The 26,030-nt window shown below is 39.9% G+C and overlaps 1 protein-coding gene and 1 long non-coding RNA gene across 4 annotated transcripts in view; one reads left to right on the forward strand and one right to left on the reverse strand.

Annotated features, from left to right (window-relative positions):
- NRG3 (neuregulin 3) overlaps window positions 1-26,030 on the forward strand; it is a 579,635-nt gene that overhangs the window by 297,883 nt on the left and 255,722 nt on the right. The window lies entirely within an intron of this gene.
- Window positions 13,882-26,030, reverse strand: part of LOC310845479 — a 485,939-nt gene continuing 473,790 nt past the window's right edge. The window contains exon 3 of the long non-coding RNA XR_014564789.1: window positions 13,882-13,934. This is a non-coding gene — a long non-coding RNA (uncharacterized lncRNA). The remainder of the gene's footprint in view (window positions 13,935-26,030) is intronic.

Below are 26,030 nucleotides of genomic sequence, written 5' to 3' on the forward strand. Positions count from 1 at the left end.
AGGTGTCCACTTTGTTTTGTCTCTACTTATGGTCCCTGTCCATGGTGCTCCAGAGTGTGACCAACCCGAGAAACAGATGCAAGAGAAAAAACAGCCTACCCTGGTGCCTTATGCTAAGAATTTATGGCCTTTTTGTTATTGTTATGTTCCATGACCCGACCTCCGATGAGCGGTGGGCCCCAGAAGCTCCAGGAGCCCCGGGAATAGAAATTCATGGTAAGAATTTCCATTTCCCCCTGGAGGTTCACGGAGGGCAGTTCTAGTATGGGATGTGTCATATTGGTTCCCATATGTCCTCTTTTTCCAGGACACACCCTCCTTTTCATGGGTAGAGTCATCATAGCGATCCATAGTTAAAAGTAGAAGTCGGCAAATGTGCCCTTTTTTGCTCTTCAAAATGCGACAATCCTAATTGTAGCAGAGCTGTAGTATGTATGGGCAGGAGAGGAGCAGGGCCATGGACTGACTACCTGCTGATTTTCTCTCTCTCAAATACTGCATTGGCCAAGGCCTATAAATCTATTTTATAGTGTTTGACGGAGGTGTGCATGGTTCCTTCTGTTTCCTGGGCTTTCAGGTAGTGGAGGTGCTTCTGAAAGAAAAGGGGGCTATTTTAATGGGAGGGGGAACCAAACCCCCCACCCCAATTTTATGATCATGAAGAGGATAAGGCAGCATTTTCCCCAGTGTAATAGGGAGGGTTGTTTTAACGATTACTGAAATAATGTATGAAAAATATGTTAAGCATAAGTGCTGTGTGAGTCATGAATATTATTGGTGATTGGCTAGACTTCCCTTGGTTCAGTTCAAAATTTGCTTGGGAAGTGGGGAACTAGGTAGGTGGGAAGATTGGTTAACGGTGGTAAATATTGCAGTGAATCAGTTACAAATTCACAGGGGGTTTGGCTCAGCTCAGGAACATGCATATGTGAATTGGGTCTTGGGATGGTGCAGAGTATTATCATATGTTGATTGACAGACTGCAAATAGAAGTCCTCCAAAACTCTTTGAGAAAATGTTTTCTGGTAAAATCAGAGACCAGGAAGAAAAAGCCTTCAAGAAATAATGGGGGTGGGGGGTGGGAATGTGGAATATATGAAAAACAGCTCAAAACATTAGCAGGGTTAGAATAATAAGAGCAGAAATTTTAAAATCAGAATAGAAAATGGTATAAAAAGAACAAGAAGTAACTAGAATATGTAGCAGGAAAGGGGGGAAAATGGAAATGAACCCAGATGGGGGAGAAGGCAAGTCGATGCTATATGTATGCCTGGATGTAGCCAGGGGGCTACTACCCCCTAAATCAAAATCAATACAAATCAATACAAATCTGAGGTTCTGTCCCCTCTACCAAAAGCCTCTCACCCCAACAAAAATCCTGGCTACACCCATGTATGTATGGTATAAATTTATAATTGGTGTAAACATTGTAAAACTTAAAATAATAAATATTGAGAGGGGGGGGGAATGTTCGCCTTTGTTTTGGGAGGGACCATTTTCCACTCAATTTTTGCAGTTGCTTTGGTGCTCTCTCTCTCTCTTTCTTTCCCCACTTTCTCTCTTTTGCTCGCTCGCTCTTTTTGCTGATTACTGTTGCTTCCATCTAACTGGATTCACATGAGTGATCCCAGTCAATTAGAAATTACGCAGTGTATGGGATGATGTTGCTATGCTGCATAGCTGATCAGATTCGGCTAAGTGGCAAAGTTACCGATGGCGAGTGAAGCCAATTGAGAGTTAGAGGGAGGACAATGTGAATGAATATGCAAGGGCTTTCAGAAGAATTGCTGAAAGGCAGTGAATAGTTCCAGCTTTTCCCTAAGCAATCTTTAGGTGTTACAAAAAGCAGGAAGTGAGTATGTCCAGGAGCAATAGGGCAGGCACACTAACTTTGTCCCCCCTCTGTCGCCACTTCAGTTGCATTTCAACCTGTGGAAGGCAAATGTCTGAAGCAGGCAACTGTGGTGCCCCCTGAACATTTGAAAACCCTCAGTGAATTGGTCCATCTAGTTCAGCACTGCACCTTGTACATTGACTGGCAGTAGTTTTCCAAGGTATCAGCCCTACCTCTCCCATTCCCTTCCTCTTTTCCTTCCTTCCTTTCATCTCTCTTCCATCCTGAAGGCTCAGAGGTCTCACAAAGTGAACTTTCCCCCATGAACATCCATTACTGCATGCTCAAAATGTTTACTAAGTTTCTTATAAGCCATTATAAGAGACTGCAAACGGAAATAAAGTAGCATCATCCATCATTCGTATATACTGTACAGGGAGATGTTGCATTAGGATGTACTGAACTGCGTGATATAGAAGCTTTTTTTGTATGTGTTCTTTTGGGAGAATGCACTTGTTGTTGAAATTCTGACCAAGCGTTCTTTCTTGAGTGCAGTTATGGCTGCCTAGAAAATAAAGCCTTTCAAGTCTAGCCCATGACCCTTTATTCATTGGAATGACGTAACAGTGAACTACAGTGGTACCTCAGGTTAATAACTTACCGTAATTCATTCCGGAGGTCTGTTCTTAACCTGAAGCACCACTTTAGCTAATGGAGCCTCCTGCTGCCGCTGTGCTGCCACTGTACGATTTCTGCTCTCATCTTGAAGCAAAGTTCTTAACCCGAGGTACTATTTCTGGGTTATCGGAGTCTGTAACCTGAAATGTCTGTAACCTGAAGCATCTGTAACCTGAGGTACCACTGTAATTAATAGGGAAGGGAAGACAGTGGACAGCCCCCCCACCCCACCAAGTTACCAACTGCAGCCTTCATTTCCTGTCTCCACTCATGGTGCTGCCTGAAGCAGGTTGCTTCACCTTGTTGTGTTTAAAGGCCAACCACGATTTTCTGAATATGTAGCATCACTTACCAAGGGAGCCCTTCCAAGTCACCCTGATTAGCTGGAAGAGGGCTGTCAAAATGTTGTGGTTAACCGAAACATTTTTTACTGGAGCTCTTTTACAGCAATCATTAGCTTGATGCCCATCCTTCTTGTTTCTATTTATTGATGTGTTCAGTGCTATTTTTCTAGAAAAAGAGGTGCTGGAACTCACCATGAATGCCTCCCTTGTTCTCTTATTATGGCAATGGCACCCACCTGAGTGGCACCGGAACTGAGTTCTGGTGAGATCTGGCTAAATAAAAGCCCTGAAGGTGCTCATACTTCTGCTTCTAATGTTTCACGATTATCATTCTGAAAAAAATTCAGGTGGCAGATGATAATTTTTAAAACACATAAATAATCCCCGGAATGATTACCAGTTCCACATACTCTTAACAATTGTAAAGGAAGTTCTCCCCTGCCCCCCTTCCCCAAAGCAAGCATTTGTTTCAGTTTACTCATTTATGTCATCAGGACAAACTTGAGAAATTTTGGATTTGGTTTCATTGTAATAGCTTTGTTTTAAGCTCTGTCTTTCAAAGTTAAATGAGGTTCAGTGCAAGAGTTTTTCTTTTTCTTTTTTGCCTACAAAAACAACGTCTCCTCCAAGAGACCCGTCTGGGAATCTTAAGCTGAAAGTTCAGCAAACTTTCCCTTTAAATCGACTAATATGTTGCCTCTGAAACCATGGAAGAAGTGTCTTTCCTGCTGGCACTGGAGCCACATTAATTATCAAGCTCCATTTAGAGGATGGCAGGTGGCTGATAAAGCTCTTAAGGGAGTTTCCCATCTGTCTGTCCATCTTCCTATGCATTTCCTAGCGTGTGCCATTTTAGCTCTCTAGCATTTAACTGAAAGTCAAAAGACATGAGGATGATTTACTGATTTCTCCCCCTGGTAAATTTAGAAAGCACTGCAGAGATGTGTTTGACGTTCATTTCTATAGAGGTAAAGAAACACTGCAGAGAAAAACAAAACAAAAGAACCTAAGAAATGGCCTTATAGTCATGATGTCTGTTGCATGTACATCAGCACTGCCCACTCTGACTTAGTGGCTCTCTTCATTCTTTCTCAGCCATACCTGAATTCCTTTAATTGAACATGCTGAGGACTGAACCTGAGGCCTTTTACCCATGTCCTTCCCGGAAACTCCACCCACTTTGAAAATTGCTGGCTGGGTGTGTTCTCATCATGCAGTCATTCTTTAAACTGATAGTTGATTTTGATGGATTAGAAATGATGGATTGAACAGGTTGGACATGATGAAGAAGTGTTTGCTGATGACATATTATGCACTGAGTGATTTAGGGTGCTTGTGTTTTAGGGTGCTTGGGCACATAGTGTTGAGTCAGCTCACATAGTATAGAAACGTGCTTAGTTTAGAGTTGTTATCGACATTTCACCTAAAGCAAATGTTGGAACAAATTTAGATCTCCTTCTCAGGAAAAACATTTTTATTTTGTTTTATTTATTTTGAAGGAAGCCAAAAAGAGTTTGAATAAAATTGGCTCTTCTCTTCTTCAAGGGGGTGCTATATATTCCCTAAATTCTCAATGGATTTTGCCTGAAGCAAAATCTGTAACTAATTTAAAGGTTTATCCTCAGATGATACATCTGAAAAAACTCAAGGAATGAAAATAGTTTCTATAAGACCAGCAACATTCATGCATCCTTGGTTGTGTTTTCATGTTGATAAACTTCCTTCTGTTAAAAAAGGATAAACTTTGATAAAGTGAGGTATTATTTCAAACAACCTACCGTACAAGTAGAAGTCACAGCAGGTGATAATTGCAGCTTATCCCTGATGACTGTAATTGCTTGTATCTGACTTAACCTGAACTTTATTCATCTGACTACTCTTGGTCTCTTAGGGCTTCTCCACACCAGAGTTTACTATATGTTTGTAGCAGTTTGCATTTCCATTTAATTTGCATGGTTTGCGTGACTTTACAACAGCAATCTCTATGCTTTCCCCCATAAATTTGGGCTTACTTGATACAGGAATATTCTCTTACTTTGGAGAAAAATCAGGCTCCAAACCACTCTACTTGGGTCACTAATAATAATAATAATAATAATAATAATAATAATAATAATAATAATTTATTATTTATAACTCCCCATCTGGCTGGGTTTCCCCAGCCACTCTGGGTGGCTTCCAACACAATATTAAAATATAGTAATGCACCAAACATTAAAAGCTTCCCTAAACAGTATTTGATGTGTAGAGGGTAGATCAAATGTCACTTTCTGTTACTGCTTTTCATGCCCACTACTTCCTCAATGCTTTCATTTCTTTTCCAGCTGTATTCATAACTATTCCCGTATGCTCATGAACAGAGGAATTTTTCTTTTCTTTTGATCCCACAAATCCAGAATACTTCACAAGCAAATTCACAGCTGAGTGACTATGTGCTTTTGTGCACTTCTTGGACAAGGGATATTCTTTTTTTTTAAAAAAAAAACAAGGTGTACACATAGCTATCCAAACCCATGCCCTGTCAGTAATTATTTAGCATAATTGAATCACCAAATTAGAAGACAAGAAAAATCACAAAAGGAAACACATGCTGGTATGAATGTAAAATACTGAAGTTGTTCTTTATATGCAAATTCAAAGACTTAAGGGACTGGACTACTCTGGGCCAATTTGAATGCAAGCGAATGAAATAGCAGCTAAAGAATGCTCAGATGTGGACAAGCCCTTCGCAAATGCAGCTTTATGTTTTTGTGAAATGCTCTCTTATCACATGAATGCAAAACGCATCTGTGAGTGGCAAGAGGATCAAAAAAGAAACTTTGCATGTGATAACAGTAATCTCAACAAAACATGGACATTTTAGGAGAAACTGTATCCTCCATTTAATCTTACTCTGATGTGCTGGGTATCCTGAGCTGCATTGAAGACAACTTTCTTGCCTTCCCAACCACCAAATGAATTAATCCTGCCCATACCAAAATGCTGCAGATCAGATTTTGCCTTTCGTTAGTGAACCTGCTACTTTCTGAAACAGTTACCGTGCTACGTATCAATTCTGCCCAACGAAGCATGGATGGTAGCCAATCAGGACCTTAATAGAACAGGGTGGGAGGAGGTAATGTTAGGCCACATTCAATGACTGGTGTGGAATGAATGGTTTTAAAGAATAAATGCTTGTTTTTTAAAGAACAAAATACCAGCTTTGTACTTATATCAGTAGTTAAAAGCTTGGTCTCACTTGGTCCTTTTTGGTCTGTTGTAAACACATCTTAGTGGATCCAAATAATGTCAACAGATGGGACATGCATGCTGGGCCCATGCATTATGTCATTTCAGCAGTTCCATTTTTGACAAAGCAGGCTATATTTGTGGAAATTTAAATGGGCAATATGGAGCATAATGTGTGAGTACTAGCTTCCATTTATCAATCTGGCATTGTGCAGGCACATTTTATTCCATTTACTGCATCACTTCTCAGCTAATAGTCACACTATATGTGATGCACAGACATGTGTATCTTTTCCTGGCTTTTTCTGTCCCCTTCCATCTTCCATAACCAAATCAGCCATCTAAGTCTCTGAACAGAGAAATATTATGCTTTACTTACTCTCTCTCTCTCTCTCTCTCTCTCTCTCTCTCTCTCCCCCCCCCCCCCGTGCCTCTGTGCACACATGTGCTGCTTAACCTTTTGGCCATCTTTTCATTCTGCCCATGCTTCCACAATAAGAAAAGAGACAAAAGATGCCTATTTGTCTAGCTTAGGGTAAAATATCTTTAGGGGGAAGTGTTAAGAAGCTGCCTGTTCCTCTGCTGTTCCTTCACTTAAATGTGCCATCCCCTAAGGCTGCTTTTACTTATTTATTTAAGCAGGGAAATATACACGTGACAGCCTTGAGTTGGTCTTGGCCCAGTATCTTTTGTGGCACTGGCCTCACCCCCTGGCCATACATGCACTGGTAAGCCTACTCATGAATTCTGTATGGACTTCAGAGCTGCTTATTGCCCGTAAGGATTTTAAAATCCAGAGGGAAGTATGTTACTTATTTATTTATTTTATGAGAGATACCATTTTGGGTGGGCAAAGAGGGCAGTTCCCTAGTTAATATTAAATATATTCAAGAACAGGCTTTTGAATTTCCCTCCTCCCCTTCTGAAAACCCTTTGTACATTTACCATAATCATCCACCTTTCCTCCTAGGACAGTGGTGGCCAAACTTGGCCCCCAAGCTGTTTTGGAACTACAATTCCCATCATCCCTGGCCACTGGTCCTGTTAGCTAGGGATGATGGGAGTTGTAGTCCAAAAAAACAAACAGCTGGAGGGCCAGGTTTGGCCACTACTGTCCTAGGAGCTTAAAGTGGTGCACGTGATTTTCCTTCTCCCGCTTTTATCAACACAGCAATACTTTGAGTTGGGGAGATCCCCCACCCAATTGGATACTATTTTATGAAACAAGATGTGAAATGGCAGCAGAAACAGAACACAGAAAACATGGATAAAATTTTGCATTAATAATTAGAGGGGCAGATTGAGCAGCTTGGCCCTAGCTTGCAAGGATCCATCAGGAATTTGTCTCGAAGTGCAAAGGCATTTTTACCTCTGCAATTTGAAAACACTCCTCCTATACACACTATCCATCACAGTGATGGCCACTGTGCTGCTATAAGTGTGTAGGATAGAATTTTGTAAGGAAACAGTGCCACTATAGTGGCAGCTTTAACATGGCAATGAATAAATTGGCACCTGAAGGAGGAGGATTGAATTGCTCTCTGAAATTAGATGGAGAATTTTAATTTTATTGCCTAGGTGACTTTTTTATTCTGTTGCATTCCTCTGTCAATATATTGATTGTAACCTCTTCAGGTTTATGATAATTAAAGGCTAGAACATTGCTAAAATATTCTTAATAGTACATGACTTTGTAAGAACAGTGTTATAGCCAGATTGCATTGAGCATGATCTGAATCATGGGTAGGCAAACTAAGGCCGGGAGCCGGATCTGGCCCAATCGCCTTCTAAATCCGGCCCGTGGACGATCTGGGAATCAGCGTGTTTTTACATGAGTAATATGTGTCCTTTTATTTAAAATTCATCTCTGGATTATTTGTGGGGCCTGCCTGGTGTTTTTACATGAGTAGAATGTGTGCTTTTTAAAAAAATGCATCTCTGGGTTATTTGTGGGGCATAGGAATTAGTTCATTTTTTCCCCTTCAAAATATAGTCTGGCCCCCCATAAGGTCTGAGGGACAGTGGACTGGCCCCCTCCTGAAAAAGTTTGCTGACCCCTGATCTGAATCAATGGGGCTTCAGAAGTTGTGAACTCATACACAAACAAACACATACACATGCACACACACTCTCAATGGCAACCCAATATTTTATTATGAACTTATTTTGTTCCTCTAATGAACTGTCCTTATAACACACATTTCCAATTATTGCTATTTAACTTGCAGTTAGTAGTTTTCTCCCCAAAATATTCTTCAAAAGAGTGCCTTAATGAACAACTCCAAGTATCTAGCTTTTCCCACTAACTGTTAGCACATGGACATATTCATTTACCCAAGGTCATGTTGAGTATTAAGTTTCCTGAACGGGATGCCCTATTCCAAGCTTATTTTTAGCCTGAACATGGAAAGAAGAAATTTTCCTCCCAGAATTTCATTCCTCTCTCCCCTGAAAGATTTGCCTGTCCCTTGCAAGTTTTGATAGATAGATGCAAGTTTTGTAAGCTGAGGCTAAAATAATATAAATAATTCAGAAAACCAGGATAGAAGTGATTTAGAAATGCTTCTATTTCACGAAAGGAGGACAAACCTAATAGCCCAAGGTGAGTTCGACTTTCTAAGTGCAGGCTTCAGCTAAGCTATTTTTTTCTTCTGTGTTCAGATCCTGTAGAGAAACATTTCACTAGTCTTGTCAGATCTCTTTGGTGCATCCTTTGAAATTCTACTGAAGTTTTGCCTAAGCAGGAACCTCTGAGTTCACCTCAAAATTTTACTTTAGGCAAAACTAGGAAGCATCTCTCATCCTAGAGCTGTTTCCTTTCTGTGCCTGAGGAGTTTCCAGAGGAAAACAAATGTCCTCCTGGATAATTTTGCAGGTCAAAACAACTCATCCCTTCTGCTCTGATAGCTCAGGAGAGATAAATTGTCCTCTTTTTACCCTTCTCTCACAGCCTTTCAAAAAGAGAGGCAGTCAGTGGTGGTCAGACTTTCCCCCCTTTTTCTTTTCATAAGTCCACCACAGGTCAATTCCAGATTATTCATGAAACAGTGAGAGGCCCCATTCAGGCCTTCTGAGCAGTCCATCCTCCAAACTTTATATAATTCTTCTCCGCTTGAGTCTGGGACCACTAAGAGTGGCTTATTTAAAATATAGGCATTCAGAAAGCTGCAGTTTCCAATACAGAAAGCTATGAATTCTGTTTATGCTTTCAGCCACATTGGGCTTTAGGTTAGGTCAATGTATGATTATTTTTCCTGTGCTTTTCTCCAGCTATTTTTTGCTGATCTAATAAACTGTTGAGAAAATTCTATAGATGTTTTCAACATCTTGTAGCTCTTTGTAGATTTTTGTCTTCTTGAACACAGCAGTGTGAAATTCTTTCCTCACACAGGGACCTCTGGCATCTTCATTATGCAGTTTCCATCATTACCTCCTTCTCTGGCATTTGACACCTGGGAATGATATATAGTTTTACGACCGATCCTCTTTTTGTGACTGCAATTTGTTTTAACTATTTTTAATATTTTATTTCCCCCTTTCTTTTATATTCTTTTTCCCTTTCACCACAAAGTTTTCACATCCCGGACTCGATAAATAAAAAGTACTAGCATTGTCTATTATTTTGAAAGACCTGCCGGTCACACCATCTTAAGCTATCCATTTTCCACTTTGTTTTTTATATATATATATAATTTTTATTATATATATATAATAAAATTATATATATATAATAAAAATTATAAATATATAAAAATTATATATATATAATTTTTATTGGTTTTACATTTTACAGTATATAACCACATCATCATTATTATCTACTTTACTTTTTTTGCTCTATTAGATATTGTTGAATTCCGTCCCTCCCACCACATGGTTTTCCAAGTTACTCTTAGCATTTGTACCTTTTTCAATCCATCTTTCACACATTACAGTTATCTCTTATTTTAGTAATTATGAATAGAATAATACTTTTTTTCCTTTACAAGTCTTCCAGCAACCCTGCTAGTGATGTTAATTGCTTACAATAATCCTTCAAATAAAGTCTAAATTTATTCCAGTCTTTTTGGGGTGCTTGATCACGCTACTTTCTGATTTTCCTGGTCAACCTTGCCGGCTCCACAAAGTCCATCATCTTCATCTGCCACTCTTCCTTTGTTGGTACCTCCTGCTGCTTCCATTTTGGGGCTAAAAGAATTATTGCCACGGTTGTTGCATTACATAAACCATTTTTTATCTCCCCTCGGTATCTCTCCATTTTCCACTTTGAGGTCCAACAGTACTACATTTCCCACCCTGAATTAACCTGAAAATTTATGTGTTTTCCCCCCCTCCCTGTACCTTGGTCACTCATTCCTATAGATTCTCATTTATGATACGCTACCTCATGCCCATACTAGCCCTTGGTATATTCAAATTCATTACAAGGTGCACACAAATCAGCCTCTAAATTGGATTATATTGATTTCCTTTGTTTGCTTTAAGGGATGCACTAACAATTAGGTTTAAACAGCAGCTCCAGTTCAGCTGCTGATGTGCAACTTGCCCTGACATTTCCCCACTATGATTCTTAAATTACCGATATTACAAAACATAATGGTATTAATGGTTATACATTTCAGATGTGAACCATTTGCCCTTCCTACGTAAAGGCTGGGTTATTTGGATGCACAGTAGAAATGGCCCCCAGCCATACAACACTACCTTAAAACTATGTCCAGATCCCTGGATCATTGGCAAATATCAGCCCCATGAATGATAATATAGGGGAATATTGCTGTGTTCAAAGTAGAAAATATGAAATATAAAATTGATTGTAGAGAGTAGCCCTACTCGATCAGCAATTATTCACTTGATGACCAAATACATACATGTCATTTAGCAGGGTGCACATATTGATTCAGCCTCTACACTAGTAGCTAATAAGTATATAAACTCTTACAAACCTTTAGATGAATAACAAGAAGACATGGGTGGAATCCAAACTCTGTAATAGTCAATGGTGAGCAATGGGCCTTCCTCGGGGACAAGCTTCCATATACATGAACTTCAACTATTTTTAGGGAAATATCCATAAAGGCTGTATCAGAATTGCACCACTCAGAATATCTTGTATATATAAAATTAATGTATATACTTGTTGGATGGTGTGTAGAAAAACAGGGTCCTTCACCCAATAATAAATAAATAAACAACATTTTGGGATTTAATTTTTCAAGAAACTGCAAAAATAATTGGGAAAGTGGTAAAGAAAAGACCAGAACTAGCTCTTTTAAATTTATTTGTTGGAGCAAATCAACATCACTATATTTTTTTATTTTTTTATTTTAAACTGACTTTTTAACAGTGGCAGAACCCTTATACTATGATTATGGAAAAGCTTACACTGACTCTCCATTCAAAAATAGTACAACAAAGTCTGGGAAATAGCACATGGAAAAGTTAACACATCTATGCATTGTGATAACTGGATAGCAGAGATTATTATTATTTTACTGTGGTATTTATTAGTTATATGTGTATCCCACCTAATGGGGCTTAGAACAGCTAAAAACAAATACAAATAAACTATAAATGCAACAAAACAGAATAAATAAAACAGCAATAGCATATGAAGTACAAGTCATAAAGCCAATCCAGGTAAAACATCAATAAAATTAAATCAGATAAAAAAGCTAGTTAAAGACATATATCCCCAAGCTGGCTTATGGGGCTTTCTAAATAAAAATGCATTTGCTTGCTAGTAAACCCTAATTCAAAATTGCTATCCTGGGTTAAAGACGATTAAAGAGCCCCCTGATTACCGTATTTTTCACTTTATAAGTTGCACCAGACCACAAGAAGCACCTAGTTTTGGGAGGAGGAAAACAAGAAAACAATATTCTGAATCTCAGAAGCCAGAACAGCAAGAGGGATTGCTGCGCAGTGAAAGCAGCAATCCCTCTTGCTGTTCTGGCTTCTGGAATAGCTGCACAGCCTGCATTCGCTCCATAAGACGCACAAACGTTTCTCCTTTTTAGGAGGGAAAAAGTGAGTCTTATAGAGCAAAAAATACGGTATTTAGAGGGGACGCGGGTGGCACTGTGATCTAAACCACTGAGCCTAGGGCTTGCCGATCAGAAGGTCAGCGGTTCGAATCCCAGCGACGGGGTGAGCTTCCGTTGCTCAGTCCCTGCTCCTGCCAACCTAGCAGTTCGAAAGCACGTCAAAGTGCAAGTAGATAAATAGGTACCACTCCATTGGAAAGGTAAACGGCGTTTGCGTGCACTGCTCTGGTTCGCCAGAAGCAGCTTAGTCATGCTGGCCACATGACCCGGAAGCTGTACGCTGGCTCCCTCGGCCAGTAAAGTGAGATGAGTGCCGCAACCCCAGAGTCATCTGCGACTAGATCTAATGGTCAGGGGTCCCTTTATTTAATTATTTAGAGTCTCTTTTCTTTGCTTCAGAATACTTCATTTTAATTGCTTAATAATTGTAAAATAAAATAGATATTAAAATTTGAGCAGGCTGCTAATGTAAACAAGTCCACAGCAAGGTTTTACAATGAGAACAGGCTGCTCCCCACAATCCTACGTGATAAGAATATATAAATCTGCTTGAACTTCAAAGCTTAGCAAAGTTTTGGCCTTTAAATTTTGAAGGTTAAACATTATACAAGGTTGCCAAGACCTTGTATATTGGGCCTGGGGTAAAGGGATAACTTGGTTGGAAATGTGCTTGGTAGATCCTGATATCATAGATGATTTCAGGTTTGATGCCTTTCCACGGAATATGTTGCATCTTTCTTGACCCACATTTCTAGCAACACCTCTTCATGTTATCTATAGTTCAAAAATTGAGCTATCAATCATATAATTCTAAGTGACATTCAAAGCCCGACTGCAGTATTTCTGAGTCAGGAATACCATTTTTAAAATAATAATAATAATAATGCTGATTGTATTTCTCTCTCTCTCTCTCTCTCTCTCTCTCTCTCTCTCACACACACACACACACACACACACAGACACACACACATTAATATTTTGGGTTTTCCATTTTGGGGAAAAATATTTTGGTACCTGCAAGGAAAATATATACAGTCACAACTCCAGATCCTGCATACTTCCTTTCACACTAACATTTTTTTAGATAGCTTTTTGGAATTTTCAAAGAATAAGGTACAGTATTTGCAAACGTAATTTCATTATTTAATGGCTTGATATTGTAGGTATTTACTTATTCAGAACCATATCCAAGGTTTTCCGATTAAGTGGAACTGTCAAGAATCACTTTATACCACATCATTAAAACATTACAGGCTGCCAAGGGTGTCAGGAGAGGATTCAGGCATCTTCCAAAGAATAAAAAATTGGATTCGTCTTGTACTGCTGTCTCATTATATCGAAAGAGGATACCCTTCTGACTGGATGGGGGAAGACTGCCAAATAATTCTTGGGTTCTATCAGGAATTGTAGATAAACTAGTTCTCGCCTCCTAGCCATGGTACTTAGGTCCTTGAGACCTTGCAAGTGGTGAAATTCTGAGAGTAGTCTGCGGCTGGAAGACCAATAGTGCCTGGTATGTTCACATCTCTCAAAACTTTCTCTGATGAAAATGGGGATGTCAATACAGTGGTACCTCGGGTTACATACGTTTCAGGTTACATACACTTCAGGTAACAGACTCCGCTAACCCAGAAATATTACCTCAGGTTAAGAACTTTGCTTCAGGATAAGAACAGAAATCGTGCTCCAGCGGTGTGGCGGCAGCAGGAGGTCCCATTAGCTAAAGTGGTGCTTCAGGTTAAGAACAGTTTCAGGTTAAGAACGGACCTCCAGAACGAATTAAGTACTTAACCCAAGGTACCACTGTAATAATAATAATAATAATAATAATAATAATAATAATAATAATAATAATTGTTATTATTATTATTATTATTATTATTATTATTATACTCTTCCCTTCTGACTGGGTTGCTCCAGGCACTCTGGGTGCCTTCCAACATATATAAAAACATAGTAAAACATTAAAAAAACTTCCATATACAGGACAGCATTCATATGTCTTCCAAAGGTTGTATAGTTACTTATCTCATTGGCTCGGGATAAGACACTACTCTGATGAAAATAGGGACATCTGAAGGCAGCCCTGTTTAGGGAAGCTTTTAATATCTGAAGGGCTCTGAAGCGCCCAGAGTGGCTGGGGAAACCGAGCGAGATGGACAGGGTGTAGATAATAAATTCTTCTTCTTCTTCTTCTTCTTCTTCTTCTTCTTCTTCTTCTTCTTCTTCTTCTTCTAACTGGGATGGCTTCTGTAAACCCAGGACTGTCCCTGGAAACTTGGGACACTTGGAGGGTCTGTGTGTTGCAATTCCTTCACATGAGGTATAATTGCATGTTCTGACTGATTACAATGAAATTCTATAAAACAGCAGAGCACTGGGCATGGGAGTGACTTCAAGCAGAAAGTGGGAGAGAGCTCCTGAAGCTTGCCCCTTACTGCTATCCCCCCCCCCCCCACAACTCCACTCCCCAGACATTTTTCTCATCACCAGGCCTATTCTAGCCACAGAACAAGTCTATGAAAAAAGTCACTAGGTGGAGAGGTTATGGGTAGAACAGCTGATTAAGGCTTTGGGCTCCTAGCCTGCCAGTTCTCTACTTGAAATTGCTCCCTCCCCTGGCCCTTTACAGTGCAAGGCTTCTACCCCAACATGTAGTTAGACCACAAGATCCTGAAATGGGAACTCTGGAAGCAGCAGGCAGTGAAAAGACTGTTACAGAAGGTGCTGTAGAATCCCCTCATTTTGGCCTCGGTTTTGAGGGGAAATGGGATTCAAAGCATTCACCCATTACCTCTACTTACTGACAGAGCATACCACATAGGGTTGAGGAGGATTTCACCTCCAGAATACCCATGCACAGATTAGAAAATTGATCTGTGGGTTAAGCTGCAGGGGTAGATATATGACAACTCACTTCACCTGTAGTATCAGGCGAGTTCTCACACTGAAATTGGCTAGAGGTGACCCAATACATTTTGTTACCTGAAGCAGAATTCCCCCTCAATCCACCAGTGTAAAAATAATAATACAGGAGTAATCCTTGCAATGGACAACTTTCTGCCATTTTACGACATCCCCAAATAAGTCACCTGAAGTGGTCTCCCTCCCTTGAAGAGGGGAGGGATTGAAATCAGTGGGACTTAATGCCAAATAAACATGCTTAGGGTTGTGCTGTACTGTCACCATTTGCCTCACCAAAGCAGCCTTACAGAATGCGTCCCCAGAGCTCCTTTATCTAGGACACTTTAGCCAGGAACATTTTAATTGAAAGAGCTGTGCTATTTAAGAATAGGATGCAACATTTTTTGAATTTCTCTCGTTATGGCTCTTCCTAGAAAAGCAATTACATGCAGCCCTCTCTTGCTTCTGTACAAGATAATAAAAATGTTAATTAGCAATCTGCTACTTCATTTCCTCCATCCCACATCTCTTGACCTTGCTTTAATATTTTATGGCTTATTGTATTCTTTTATTATATTTACAGTCTGACCCTTTGCATGTTTACTAGGAAGTAAGTTCCTCTTAGTGGGATTTGCACTCATCAGTGGGATATACCCCCCAAGTACCATATGCGCATATGCTAATCAAGATATGTTTCACTTGTCCCAACTGCCTCTATTTTGCCAGAGGTGCCAAAGCACTGTCCCTATTTTGCCTTATGGGAAGATTTAATTAAAACCTTCAGAAGGTCAAAAAGTGAGTGTAGATTTAAAACTAAATAAAAGGGGAAATGTTGTGGATAGGGTAGTAATACACGGGATTCAGAAGAAAGTGCAGAATGGGCTCTAGCCGAATGAATTCAGTGTACTGTTGGTCAAGATCCTTCAGCAATAATGGGTTTTTGCTCAACTGGTGATCATTATAGTTTTATTGTAGGTAGTGGAGGGAAATCCTTGGTGTGAAGCTTCTGGGAGCTGTGTAGAAACCACCTTTTCAAGATGTCATTTGTTAAGTGAGGCGGAGGCAGATGTTGTTTCGTGTTGGCAATGGTTGCTTGAGGAATCTGTTCTTTGCAAATTCTGATACAAATTGGTCCGATCCACACCACCCTCACCCAAAATGTGTGTAGCTCCGAACAAAATTATTGTTCAGATTTTGTATTTATCAAACCTCTGTGATGCAATTCTTGACTAAAAACCCCAGACCAAAATGTGTGTAAAAATGAGTGTTTTCAGAATAAAATATAATTGGAAATGTGTAACGTGAGGGAAAATATGTTTAAAAATGTGTTTTTGTTAAAAATATATATCCTTAAATACAATTTTGTGTGGATTTTCTTTTTTAAATTGTATATTAATATGGTAATAAGTTGGAAAGAAATGATAAATGAACATATGTGAAGCAGGCACGGTTGTGTCAGACCCTAGTTGTGAGTCCCTCTTGGGGTTGTTTACTGTTCTACTCTAATTGAATTTGTTTCTACTGGGGTTTTAGTATGGGGAATTACAGTTTTATTTTAATTGGGTTTTATTGTCTCATTTTACTGCTATGTAAGCCACCAATGTGAAGTAGAAATGAACATTGCCGTGATGGGAATAGCATTACTATCACCTTTCATGTCCAAAGGACAGGCCTAAGATGCTTTCCCCTAGTTCCATGCTTGCTTCACCTCATCTGATAAACTGGCTGCATCCATATTGGTTAGGGTTGTAACAACCTTACAAACAAGTGCACAATCCAGTTTAAAATGCTTTGCCACCTTAAAAGCCTTTCTCCTGGGGATTATAGGTGTAGAGATACCAAAAGATTTAAGGAGATTATTTATGTATACAACACGGCTGCAAGAATGCTGTTAGCCCAATGTTGGAAAGGAGAGAACCTACCGACAAAAATAGAATGGCAGACGAAATTATTTGAGTATGCTGAGATGGCAAGATTGACAGGGAAAGTTAGGAATCAAGAAGATCAACAGTTTAACAGAGAATGGGATAAATACAGACAATATTTAAAAGATCACTGTAAACATGTAAAATATTTGGCAGGATTTGAATGACTCCTGTAACATGATATAATTCTTGGAAGTATTGGATAATTGCAAAATAGATGCGGTTTAATATGCAGCTGATATAGAATTGTTCCCAGGTTGGGAACAAGGGAAGTCTCAATATGGGAATAACTTTACCTTATACCCCCCCCCCCTTTTTAACTTCTTTTATTTACACTACTGATGGTAAAAAAAAGAAAAGCTTCCCCATTTGGTCAGCTGGCTTTGCTATTGGTGACTGAGTGAGTCGCTATTTTCAAGTCTGTGTTATAAGACTTTTGCAAGTACAGTAGATGTTTGATGAGATGGAGAAGAACGGGATAGAATGCCTAAAAATAGACACGATGTAACAAATGGTAGTAAAGAGAAGGAAAAAATAGATTGTGAGATGGGAAAGTGTCTGAATATTGTCATCCTATGGGGGACACTATGGTCTGTTATGTGATATTTTAAAACAGTGCAGAATCCTTTGTAGAATAGGAATTTTGTAGAAGAAAAGTAAAGTTCCAAGAGTGTTGCCTTTGATGGATGTCAAACTGAGAGAGTCAAAATGCTACAATTAAACTGGACCAACCATTATAGAGAATCAGCATTATTATGCTAGAATTGCATTCAAGGTTTACTCAGCTTTATTCAGATTGCTTTTACTCTGTTTGGTTAATGCTCTTTACAAACATGATCCAGCCAAAGTTTATTGCTTTAGACTCCAATTCATTTTAGCCTTAAAATGAAGCATGTGCTTCAACGTCTTCCATTGAAATCCATGGAATATAGAAATACTACAGCAGGCAGCGTTTAAAAAAATATTGGAAGAAGAGCACCCTAAGTTCTGGGAAACAGTTCAAGAGGGTGGGCACTTCAAACCAAAAAGCCCCCAATATGTGTCCTCTGAGCTGTTATCTACAGCCTGGACTGATGATCTAAGAATATAGCGCGGTCTATATATGGAAGAAGATGATGTTACAAGTATGCAGGACTCAGTCTGCTTAGGGGCTTTAATGTATCTTGAGCTGAGACCCATAGCTAAGTAGTAGCCAGTGCAGACAAGCAAATATTGGGTTTATGGGTTATCTACCAACCATCATCAGCAGGCAGGTTTCCACATTCTTCATTAGCAGTAGATTCTGAATTGTGTTTCCAGGATTGAACATTTTTCATTATGCTAGATGTTACTCTTGTCATACATATCTCAGTTTATAGCTTGCATAAAATCAAACCATGGCAATGAAAAGCGGTGTTTGTATGCATTTTAAAATTGATAAAATTAATTTAAGTAGAATTTTGTCACTTGTCTGCTGCAATTATTACTAATTATGCCTCAGTGGTGCTTGAATAGGTTTTTTTTTTTTGTAATAGGCATTTTGCTATAATCATATATTAATTTATTTGGTTTTCCAGTATTTGCAGCATGAGTCCAATTATGGGGCAAGTTAAATAAAATTCAACCAGAATTAAGGAACAAAGCAAACCCCCTCCGTGCATTTTTCCTAAAGTATGAACAAAATCTGCTTATAGAGTATATTTGCCAACAGCGTGTCCAACTACCCCTCCCCTCTCAATTTTGAACAGGAGGAGGTAATTTTTTGCATGTCACAACATACATGTTATTCTATATGATTCTGGTCTGTCCACTGAATGTTCCGTCTCTGTCTGTGCATGTTGGAAATTGAATCCATGGACCTATACAGGACCTATGTGTGCTTTAACTTAAGAGCTTTATTTTTGGGGGGGGCAGACTTAAATTAAAATTTAGGGGAGACAGGATGACGTGCTGCATGTCCAAGGTATTTGGGGTTTGAATGACTCTTGGTTTTTAAAAAATATTTTACTTAATTCTTACCATATCACAACAGTACAATGGTGTGAACAAAAATAGATAAACCTTCTTTTGGCACTTTAACAATACATTCAATATACATATATCCAAATAATTATCCACCCTCTTTTCCCCCTGTGACTTCCCTTCACCTGCATTTGGTGTTATTAGCTTTGATACGGTATCTTTAAAATTGTGTTTCAATGATATATTATTACCTTGAAATCTTATTTCTATCTCCATTTAACTTTGTGGATCTCAGTCTAAACATATCAGCGCATCACTTTTGGAACATCAACTTGACATGTGTTCGTCAACACATACCCATTCTTTCTTTAGATTTCGATTAGTTTGTGATCTGATTGCCGCCGTCAATTTAGCCAGTTCAATAAATTTGCAAAATTTAATTTGCTATTCTGATACTGTCAGGACTTTATCTCCCTTCCATTTTTTTTTGTGATCAGAATCCTGTTGAATACAATTATTATTATTTTATTTTTTTGTCTTATCCCTGGGGATAACTTTTGTCACAATTCCTAACAAAAAAGCTTCCGGTCTCTTTTCAAAGGTTAATTTAAACTTTTTTTTTTTCAATTCTTCATATATGCTTCCCCAGAACTTTCTAATTTTATCGCATCCCCACCAAACATGATACAATGTTCCTTCTGCTGAATGACTCTTCATTGGTATCTGTCTTGGGAAGGCCTCTTCTCCTTCCGGAAGGGAGGTGTTGTGGGCAGGAGACTACTCCCGCGTCATGCAGGGGGCGTTATGCCCCCTGCCCCATCCACATGGCTGGCGCGCCACGACCCTGGTTGAGCAACCAATCGGGCAGCTTGGTGGGGGCGTGGTTTGCTGCTCAAGACGCAGCCGCGCCAGCCATTCGGCCCATTTGCTCACCTTCTCATCGCGAGTCACCCACCCACCACTCCCTTAGGGCTTAGGGCTTAGCTTTTCTCTTGACCTTGCTATGGACGTATGGTTGGCTGCCCAGGGGGCCTGGCAGGAATTTTTCCAACTGGCATTAGGCCTTTTGGTTTTTTCGCCTACCTCGTAGCAATCGTCACAACTTTCTTGGTATTGGGCGGTTAGGCATTGGAATGTGTTGTTGGTGTGTGGAAGGGCAAGGTGTGGCCATCGCCTACCCCTTCAAATTTGGGTATTCCATTTAAAGGAATCTGGAGGTTGTGAATCCTGTCTGATGCCTGTGTGGCGGGGGGCCATGGCACGACCCTCGGTGACATCAGGAGAGAGCTTATAGTTGTATTAGCATCAACAGGCTCCCCCTACTGGTGGTTAACCCCTCGGCAGACTCACCCCTCTCCAAGTGGGTGGAGTCAAATCTTCCGTGGTCCAGTGCCTAAGCCAATAGCTTCGCACTTGCTGTAATCAATAAGTTTTCTTGCCCATTAACCTTATATTCTGTGTCAACGTGTCTTTATTCCACCAAGCGGGGGTCGGGTCCTTGAACCACAACCAGTGGAGGGGGGGCACCTTTGGAGGTGAAGTCAAACTATTGGAGAGTTACAACATCTGCTCTGGCTGTGGTGATCAATAGAGGAGAGACATGAGACAGATGAAGGCATCCAGTTGTGCTGCTGCAGGTGCACCATGAAATTCCTTCACTCTTCACTCCTCCCAGAAGACAATCCTCCTCTGATCACTGCTATGGGTGCATGACCTGATTCTGTCTCCAGGCACTGTGGTCATCTGCATAGGATTCCCACGCAGCAGAGTTGATATTGCCAGCTTTCGTGTCACATTTGCAGACATCTTTGTAGCACAGAGTTGGTCTGCCAACGGGCCAGGTGCCTGAAGTCAACTCTCTATAGAGCGTGTCCTTGGGGATTCTGCCATCTCCCATTCTGTCGACATGACCAAGCCAGTGTAGTCGTCGCTGAGACAGGAGTGCAAGCAGGTTGGGAATGTGTGCTTGGGAGAGCTCATCTTTGTTTGAGACTAGCCTGCCATATAATGTCCCAAATCTTCCTCATGAAATGTCATTGACTGGTGGTGTGGCCCTAGCCAGAATGCAAATCATCATGGATATTGGGAGTTTAGTCCAGAAACATCTGGCAAGTCACAGCTTCCCCTTCCCTGCAGTAAAGAATACTTTATTATTATTATTTTGCCTACACAACCAATACTGTTGCTGTTTATCTTTTCACAGTTTCTGGGGTCTCTTTTGTTGTATCTGTTATTTAACACACACCACCAGATACTATCCCTGTCTAGTTGTACCCCTGTGCAATGACAAAAAATTATTAATTTAAATTTTATGTAAAAATGGAATCTACCCCCCCTCTCTGTGTGTGTTTTGTTTGTTTGTATTAATGATTTGTTTGAGGTCTCTTTGATGCCAAAACCAGAACAGTAATTTTTTGTTTGTAAGGTGTTTTGTTTTTTAAAAGAACATGTTTCTTCGCTATACTTCTGAACTATTAGCTTGTTATCATTACATAACTGCAAATAAATCCCTAGCAGATTATAATACCCAATAAAGAAAGAATGCCAGCCTTCATCACATGAGAGTTGTTTTCTTCCCAGGCACTGGTTTGCAAGTGCTTGTTTCTTGTATCTAAATGATTTTAGAAAACAAAATACTGCCATTACTTAGCTTTTTTAGAAACAAATATTACAATTCTGCTTTTATTATTAGCATAATTCCATTATGATGTCTTGTGTATCACAGTTTTTGGACTAGAAATGTGTCACAATTGAATTACCTGTGGATTTAAACCCATCAGCTGCAAGCCAGTGGCAATCCTGTCATTTAGGAAAGTTGTAAGCTTTAATTTATTATTATGATTATTACTTTTGTTCAGTATGCTTATGCCCTCTTGGGTATCACTGTTTAAGTACACAAATAATAAAGAGTGAAACATAATGTTTTAAAGAAAGAAAAGGAACCCTGGAAACTTGGATATTTCACTGAGTATAATTCTCACTATGGTTCCCTGTTGGCACACTCAAAGGCATCCAAGTTTTAGCTCCTGATAGTAGAATCACTGTTGCATTTGTCAGCTGCCAAAATTGGATATTGCCCAATATCTGTTAAATTGCTGCTGTTTAAAATATTTTACTAAAAGTTAATTTGCTTAAATCTTAGTCTGATGCCTTAATTTTCACCACATACTTGATAGCATTCCAACATCGGGTACAGTGAGTTGACTGGGCCTTTATAAACTACAGAAGTTGAAACAATTACTAGGAATTAATGGGAATTACTAGGAAACAAATGGCTTCTGTTTGATGGCAGTGGTGAAGACCACAGGAAGGGTTAAGTTAGGAGGCTACGGTTGATGCTATCATAGCATCAGAAATTTGAGAAAACACTGAAATTCACTATATTGGGCTAGGTAGACCAACGGTCACGACTTCATTGAAGAGAGCCTGATATGCTTAATAATATGGCCATTTTCATGAACAGTTTTTCCCCCCTCCTACAGTCCACCAGAGACCATTTTAGATAAAGGCAAGCAAATGTTCAAGTTTCTTGTCATCTCAGATATACCAGCTGGAATTGCAGCTCTGTATGATACAGAAGATCAGGCAGATAAATCTGAGAGCTTGTTTTCAAAAGCTCGCCTGAACATTTTAATGATCTGGGGAGGTCCAGAAAGTAGCTCATTATATCAGTCTTAGAAAACAAACTTTGCTCCCCACAGCTCTTTTTGAAGATGAAATCAAAGGGCTTCCCCTTTACTGGGATGGTGTTGAATAGTCTTGAGAAATAAGAGCGACTGAGAGATAAGGTTAATAACATGCAGAAGAGGAGACACATGCCTTAAATCATACACTTAAGCATTGTGTGGTGCTTATCTGAGGTCTTGCTTCATCATTTGGCTGAAGGTCCTCTAGGGTTCAAAATTACTCCTATTAGTGTGACTTTCAACTCCTTGGTTCCATTCTCTGCTCAACAAATGCTGCCTCCTCAGACAGATTATTCTGTAATAAATTCTGGTGGATTTTCTCCAGGTTCTCTTCTTGTGTTGCTTCCAGGCTATTTATTCTTTTTTTATTGGTACCATCTGTCCTAATGAGGAGCTAACAAGTTTTGCTGTGCAATATATCTTCGTCTTTATATATTCTAATAGGGAGTTGATGTGTCTTTATCCCTTTTGGTCCGAGGTATAGCTGATAAAACAAGCAAACAGCTCATAACTTTGGTAGAGCATCTGTCTTGTTTGCAGACAGGCGCGGGGTCAATCACTGGCATCTCAGTTTAAAAGGAACTCTGATAGCAAGGCTGCAACTAGATCTCAAGGAGAAAGGTGAGACCTTGGAAAAACCACTGCAGGTTGAAGGTCAACAGTAAGACAGTTTCATATGTTCAGAGTTCTCTCTTGACAGATTGCATTTCTAAAATACTATTGCATTGTGAGCCATCATCACCAACAATGAGTGATTCGGCCACTTTTAAGAGTGCATTTCTCTCTATTGTTACCCCAATCTCTGCCGAATGGTAGCACAATTCCAGGGTTTGTATTCCTTCAGAATGAGGCATGGCAGAAACCATAGGGCAGTGCTTGTCAAAGTGGGTGATACCACTCCCTAGGGGGCACTGGAATGATCCAGGGGGGCGATAGTAGCCTAGGGTGCAATTGGGAGGCATTGAATAAAAATAAAGGGTTGGTGGAAGCATAAAGAAAGAAAAGAATTTTGAAAAAAAATATTCATACATGTTTCATCTGTTGTTTAATGATGCTTAGTGATGTAACATAGAGTTAAAGTCATAGTAATTATTTTCCAAATAAACACACAAAATGCAAGTTAAAACCGATCAGTGGTCAAGTCCGCCGACAGAAATTTGTCACTTTATCTTTCTGTTTCTTCTTTAAAAATGTAGATTCTCACTAGGTGGTTTTTTTTTCTGAAAAGGGGGTGATAGGCCAAATAGGTTTGGGAACCTGTGCTGTAGTGTCTTTAAAAAAAATAATGTTTATTTACACAAGAGTTTAGGTGGAGGGGAGTGCAGAACACTACACCTCAATTAGTTGTTATTCTTATTTATTAGTTTTATATACCGCCCTTCATCAAAGGATCTCAGGGCAGTTCACAAGAATAAACAAGTTAGGAATAAACTAAAAATCAAAGGTTATATTAGGAAAGCCTTTTTTTTTTTTTACACAGTTCTACAGTCTTTTTGCTCTAATAATAATAACAACAATAATAGTAATAATTTATTATTTATACCCCACCCATCTGGCTGGGTTTCCTCAGCCACTCTGGGCAGCTCCCAACAGAATATTAAAAACACGTTAAAACATCAAACATTTAAAACTTCCCTAAACATGACTGCATTCAGATGGTTTCTTAAAGTCAGATAGTTGTTTGTATCCTTGACATCTGATGGGATGGCGTTCCACAGGGCAGGCACCACTACTGAGAAGGCCCTCTGCCTCACTTCTCACAGTGAGGGAACCACCAGAAGGCCCTCGGAGCTGGACCTCAGTGTCCTGGGTGAACAATGGGGGTGGAGACACTCCTTCCAGTATACTGGGCTGAGGCCGTTTAGAGCTTTAAAGGTCAGCACCAACACTTTGAATTGTGCTCGGAAACATACTGGGAGCCAATGTAGGTCTTTCAGGACCAGTGTTATATGGTCTTGGCGGCCACTCCCAATCACTAGTCTAGCTGCCACTTTCTGGATTAGTTGTAGTTTCCGGGTCACCTTCAAAGGTAGTCCCACGTAGAGTGTGTTGCAGTAGTCCAAGCGGGAGATAACTAGAGCATGCACCACTCTGGCAAGACAGTCTGCGGCCAGGTGGGGTCTCAGCCTGCATACCAGATGGAGCTGGTAGACAGCTGCCCTGGACACAGAATCAATCTGCGCCTCCATGGACAGCTGTGACTCCAAAATGGCTCCCAGGCTGCACACCTGGTCCTTCAGGGGCACAGATACCCCATTCAGGACCAGGGAGTCCTCCACACCCAACCACCCCCTGTCCCCCCAAAACAGTACTTCTGTCTTGTCAGGATTCAACCTCAATCCGTTAGCTGCCATCCATCCTCCAACCGCCCCCAGACACTCACACAGGACCTTCACTGCCCTCACTGGTTCTGATTTGAAGGAGAGGAAGAGCTGGGTATTATCCGCGTACTGATGAACACCCAGCCCAAACTCCCTGATGATATCTCCCAGCAGCTTCATATATATGTTATTGTTCTTAATGTCTCTTATTGCTCCCCTCATAGCTTCAACAAGCTTGGGTCCAGAGCAGAAGCCAGCCATGCTTTCCAGTCTCTCAGTACAGCATCTCCCAACCAGCACACATGGAGTCTTCTCCCCCATTCCTCCAAACCTCTTTTTTAAAAGATATCTTTTTCTTGTGTGACATCATGCCCCCTGTAACCCTGGCAACCTCCCCCTCCCAGCTTACATCATCAAACACTGAAATCCTTTGTCTCTGCTCACTATTCCCTCATGCTAGGAGGGGCTTACACTCTTCTGCTGCTTGGCACAAGGTTGCTGGGTCCATCACCCATTACCTTCCTTTGAACTACATGATGGTTTTTCTCTCCAAACAATTCCAAGCCAGGAAACTGATTCAGTCTACATTTTTACATTGCTAAGCTGTGTCACACCTGGGTGAAGACTTCAAGCATTTAGTAATCTCCTACAGCTACTAACTCAAGAAATTAGGTGGGGTGGGGGAATCAGGTACCCAGGAAATTTAGTGGAATTTTTCCTTCTCCATAAATTCAAAACAATATGTTGTATGTCCCATTGAGCTTAAGGTAAATTATGGGTAGGTTACAAACAATAAAAATAATGAAAGTATTCAAAACGCAGAGCTACGTATCTCTACACAGCCTATAGACTTCTTTAACCTTTCTGAATATAAGCTATTGTTTGTATACGGGGATGTCTTCAAAAACTTAAGGACAAAATGTGTGTTTTGTTGGATGACCTAACTGTAGACAAATATTTCATGTTTATATCATGTCCATATTCTTATGGGAGCCTTGAAAATATATATGCTTGTACTTTAATGCATCAGATGAGATTTCATGTGAAAATAATTTCCAGCATGTCTGCTATTTCAAAAGGGCTTTATCTGAGTACTGTTTGGTGTACGTAAAATCTCTAGCA

This window comes from Podarcis gaigeae, assembly GCF_964106915.1.
Source record: "Podarcis gaigeae genome assembly, chromosome: 5".
NCBI lineage: Eukaryota > Metazoa > Chordata > Lepidosauria > Squamata > Lacertidae > Podarcis > Podarcis gaigeae.